The 5301-nt window shown below is 50.8% G+C and overlaps 1 long non-coding RNA gene across 1 annotated transcript; it reads left to right on the plus strand.

Annotated features, from left to right (window-relative positions):
- Positions 1-3627: 3627 nt before the first annotated feature.
- On the plus strand, positions 3628-4793 carry LOC149912471 (uncharacterized). The gene is made up of 3 exons (XR_016461449.1): positions 3628-3713; positions 4058-4135; positions 4675-4793. It is a non-coding gene; the product is annotated as an uncharacterized LOC149912471 (long non-coding RNA).
- Positions 4794-5301: the final 508 nt, after the last annotated feature.

The following is a 5301-nucleotide window of genomic DNA, read 5'->3' on the forward strand; positions in this document are numbered from 1 at the left end:
TTTTGTCATATAGGATTCTCTCATCGTGAAATAATGACCAAGTTCTCTTTTCAGATCTAAACATACAAATGCTAAAGGCAGCAGTGCTGTTCAAGAGTACATTACCAGCTCAAACACTGCTTTGGCTATAAAACTGAAGGCAGTCAGGAATTTTATCAAGGAGTTAGCATGTAAGTGTAGATTTAAAAGCAACCTGTATTGTTACTTAGAGTTTGATATAGTGTAATCCAATGCACAGTACTTGTAACATGTGTTTTACAAAATGCTTTGCAATGTAGGCATCTATTAAGATAAATGCTGCAAGTTCTAATATGTCCATGACCTTTTCAAACTGTTCCTTACTCCTACACATCACTACGAGTAGTTCTTCTGTCAGGAAGGATCACATGAGTAATTAACCTGTGACCTTAAGTTTGGAATTAAATGCATACAGTGGAAGTAAGAGCTGTGGGTTATTTTGCTCTTTCAGTGTTGAACAGCCGAGGTGTTTTGTTTTGGAGGGTGGATGGTGATGGGACACGTGGGGAATGGCTTTAAACTGAGACGAGGGGTGTTGAGGTTTAGGTTGGATGTGAGGAGGAAGTTTTTCAGCCAGAGGGTGGTGAGGCACTGGAACAGGTTGCCCAGGGAGGCTGTGGATGCCCCATCCCTGCAGGCATGCAAGGCCAGGCTGGATGTGGCTCTGGGCAGCCTGGGCTGCTGGTTGGCAGGTTAGAAACCCAGCATGACTTTATTGCAGCCCTGGGTGCAGGGGGATCACTGCTCCTAGCATGCACACAGAAGAGCTGGAGCACACAGGTGATGTACATTCCACTTGTGAACATTCCTGCAATTCCAGAGAGCGTGCGCCTGTTCCAATCACTGCTGCACAGATTAAAAACTGATTGCAGATGAGCTGTTTTGGTATGGGGTTCTTGCCAACGGTCTGCAGTGGCTGTGTGATTCCTCGGGGAGTTGCTCTCCAGCCCAAAGGTCATGTCCTAAGTCGACCAGATCCCGTTTGTGTCCAGAAATGGCTGACAACAGATCAGCTGCTGGTCAAGTTTCTAACATCACACTGGCCTTGCTCCAGTGTCTGTGTCATCAGCCCCAGCACATACGGTGCACCTCTTCAAGGCTTTGCAACACTGAGACTCTGCACTTGGGCTCCAGACATCCTGCTGCACCCAGAGGTTATTCTAGCTTTGGTATCTTGCAACTTTGTATATAACTACATCACTGTAATCATAAATGTCTAGGAGCATGGAGATGGAGAAATTAATCTTCCTGTAATTCTCTGTACTGCAGCCCCGTGGTTGTCAACACCTAATGCAATATTGAAATTTCAGTTGAGAAATTGAAAGCTAACCCTAAAAAAAAACATCTAAATTTGTTATTGAAATCACACTAAGGATCAATAAATCCAAATGCTTCTAGCATAACCACGATTACAGGCAGTGTTTAGACAAGCTCTTACAGGAAAACCATGAACACAAGGCTAAAGAGAGACTAAGTGATGCACTCTGCAGGAATACTCATGGAAGTCTTCACAGTGCAGGAGTCTGATCTGATTACAGATGCTGTGCTTTAAGTACCCCTTATCATATCTTTTTTTTCACTGTTGTGCAGGGGTTGGACTCAGTGATCTCTGGAGGCTGGAGATGCTGTTTGCTAATGGAAGATGGAGATAGGAAAAGCAAGTAAAAGGCATGCTGTGCATAGCCACCACATGGCATCTGCACCATTTCCCCCTGCACCAAGGAGGAGCAGCTCACAAGCTTGGCCTGGGCCAGGGAAGGGAGCAGACAAACATCTGGACCGACCCCAAACGAGCTGGTTCTGCAGGTTGGGTGTCTTCTGCTGCTTGTCTCACATCCTGCTGCTCAGCGGTAGATTTGTTCCTGCTCAGTGCTAACAGGAAACTCACACAGCATTTCTGTTTCAGCTGTGCCAACGCTTTGATCCCTTGCTGCTTGGATGGGGCGTTTGAAGAATGATGCCTGTGCTGATGTCCAGCCAGGCTTTGGGGATGAGTCTCCACACCAGGGTCCGTCTGACAGGACTGAGGGTTGGGGATCCAGCCAGGTCGAGTCCAGTGTGCTTTGCTCTTGTTCTTAGTGCTTGTTTTTGCTCAGGAGGGCAGGAGGTGAACCTCGTGAACCAATGCCTGCAGACGGGGTTTGCAGAGAAAGAGGTCCTGCAGGCCTTGTGTGACAGCCACGGAGCTGCAGCGAGGCTGCATCAGTGTAAAACACCAGAGATCCACGGAGGTGTGAAGGGGAGCTGTGGGCTGCAGTCACGCAGGAAGGGATGTGCATGCTCGGGGTTTGGTTGTTGTGTGTGTGTTAAGTGACTGTGATACCACTGCTGGGTCAGTGTGAGTGTACGGAACAAGTGTGACAGCCTTTTTGATGGAGCCCTGTGAAAGGAGTCCTATGGACTTGAGATCCAACTATCAGCCCGTGGGCATCATCCAGGAGTTGGGGTAGGGGATGAGGCAAGGGAAGTTGGGCTGAGAAAGGGATGAAGCAGTCTGGCAGCAGTTCTGTGTTTCTCCCATCTCCTGCTTTATTTCCTTCCAGGTGAAATAGATGGGTGCTGCAACATGCCCTTGAATGTAACAAAAGCCACTCTAGTGTGGATTTGACATGGGCCCAGCACTGCAAGGTACGCTGCTGGGAGGAAGCGTCCATCTGGCTGAGGGCAGGAAGGCCCTCCAGAGGGATGCACTGAGGCCAGTTGTGCGAGGCTCAACAAGAGCAAGCGCCAGGTCCTGCGCTTTGGTCATGACGACCCCGTGCCAGCTTCTCCAGGATTTGGCTGGGCTAGAATTCCAAGCAGCCCCTGATTCCAGAACGTTGGGCTGGGCTGTTGGAATCCTCTGCCCTTGTGACTGGTCTTGCCTCCCCACCCTGTCCGTCGTGGCGGAGCAGCCTGGTGGCCCTCAGTGATGTCATAAGGGCTAGAATGAGGGGAGGAGCAGTGCGTGCTGCGTCCCTTCATTGGAGCGCTGGAGCTCTGACTGAGCAGCTCGCTTGTTGCACTTGTGCACCGACTGCGTCCCTTTGTCTTCACACCGTCCTGTGCAGCACCTTGTAGGTAAGCTGAGACAGTGTGGGAGAGACGGGGGGACAGTGAGTGCTGAGAACTGCTGGCTGGCGGAGCTCATAGGATCACATTATCTCCATCAGCAGAGGGGTGGCCATGAGGGACAGGGAGGTGATCGTCCCCCCCTGCTCTGCTCTTGTGAGGCCCCAGCTGCAGTACAGTGTCCAGAAAGACAGGGAGCTGTTGGAGAGGGTCCAGAGGCGAGCCACAGAGATGATCAGGGGACAGGAGCACCTCCCCTGCCAAGACAGGCTGAGGGAGCTGGGCTTGTTCAGCCTGGAGAAAAGAAGGCTGTGGGGTGACCTCATGGCAGCCTTCAGTACCTAAAGGGAGCCTAAAAAGAGGAGGGGAATCAACTCTTTGAAAGGGTAGATAACTGCAGAACAAGGGGAAATGGTTTTAAGTTGAAAACTTAAGTTTTTAAGTTGAGGGAGGGCAGATTTTGGATTTTCCCTTGTAATCTTTGCTAAACCGTGGAAGCAAACTGACCTGCTCTTTCTCTCTCCTCTCTCCACCCTCTGCCTGCTTCCCTGGTGCAGCTTTTGCTCGTGGAAGATCAGAGCAAAGTGACAAGGAACGGCTGCGGATTTGTGAGATTTCTCTCCCTCGTTCTGATCTCTTGCCAGGTACCTGCCATGGTTTGTCCCCCCACATGCTTTAGCAGCCCGTGACGCCCCGTGTTTAGTAACACAGCCTCATCCAGCTTTGATGGGACGCTGGTCACGTGTGGGTTTTCTCCACGTGCTCTGCAGCTCAGCCCTCAGAAGGATGCTGTCTTGTGGTGCTGTGACCAGCTGGTCCACAGGAAACCAATTTCTTAGGCAAAGAGTCCCAGCCCCAGCTTGTGCAGAGCTGCACAGCATCACCAGGGACACCAGCAGGCGTGCTTGGGCTGTGTGAGTGTGCCCGACAGCTGTAGGGAGCACAGCAGAGATGTGAACAGAGAAAATAAAAGTGTGTTTCTTTTCAGTTCCAGCTTGTCACACCTACGCTGATGGCTGTGGCGTGCAGCGAGATCAGCTGTGGGCCTGACCTGGCATGGACAGAGGTAGAGTATGAAGCTCTGATTGGTCTTTGTACCAGAGCCATCTCGGCTGTTGTGTTTGTCCTCTACTGACTTTTCCCTTCAAATGGCTGCAGAAACAACAATCATTCTCTGCTCTGTTTGGCCTCGCTGTTGGTTGGACTGCTCAAGAGAGCTGCTTGGTGCTTGCAATGGCACTGTTTGCACCTTGTAACTGCAGCCGTAGCTTTGGTTTCCCTCTTCCTGGTCTCCTAGCATCTTAAACAGTCAGCCTTCCTGCACAAAGAGCGCAGGAAAGGAGGGGGCAAAATGGACAAGGCCACCTGTCTGCGTCAGTGCCATTGCTGATTAGTCTGGGTGGGGAGAGATGCATCTTTGCTGGCGTGTGCCTGCTGCACACCAGGGAGAGAAACAGCCGTTATTAGACTTGCAGTTCCTTCTGAAGTGCCCATGATAAGGACCGAGTGCATTTCCTGCAGCTTTCTCTGCAGATGTGCTCCTCACCTTGAAGTCCTCCTTGTTGGTTCCCAGCTCCTCACTGTGGCCTGTGCTCTCTGTTTCAGGCTGAGAACAAGGGGAAGCCCCTGCTGGACCATGAGGTGGCACCCGTGAATGTTCCAGCTATTGCTGCTGCCCATGCTATTAAGAGATACGTTGCCCAGGCAGCGGATGAACTCTCCTTTGAGGTAAGCAGTTCAAGGCGTTCCTTGTTGCTCAATTTTACAATGGCAAATGCCTTCAGAGCTGCACTGGTGCAAGTGCTCTCATGCTCGGCCATGTTTGGCAGTGCAGAAGAATGCAGTCATTTGAGCTGTGCTTTCCTCCCAGCCGTGCTGAAGCTGGGATTGACGTTGCAATCTCTTGAAGGTGGGAGACATCGTGTGTGTCATCGACATGCCACCAAAGGAGCTGACCCCCTGGTGGAGAGGCAAGCTCGGCTTCCAGGTAGGCACAAGCTTCAGACTGGAGAGTGCAACTTCAGTAAAGGCAGGAATCTCAGCTTAGAGCTGCTCTGCCTGCACAGGATGCCTAAAGGACATAAACAGTTTCCCTGCGTTGGTGTCAGAGGACCTTGCCTTTGGCTGCAAATGTTGAAAAATTATTACCTTTATGCTGTGAACTATGGTCATTTTCTGCTGGATAGTCTTATGGAACATCAGGCAAGCACGTTCCGAGGGAAATGTTACGTG

The sequence above is a fragment of the Phasianus colchicus genome, chromosome Z (assembly GCF_987193195.1).
Source record: "Phasianus colchicus chromosome Z, bPhaCol1.hap1.1, whole genome shotgun sequence".
NCBI classification, from domain to species: Eukaryota; Metazoa; Chordata; class Aves; order Galliformes; family Phasianidae; genus Phasianus; species Phasianus colchicus.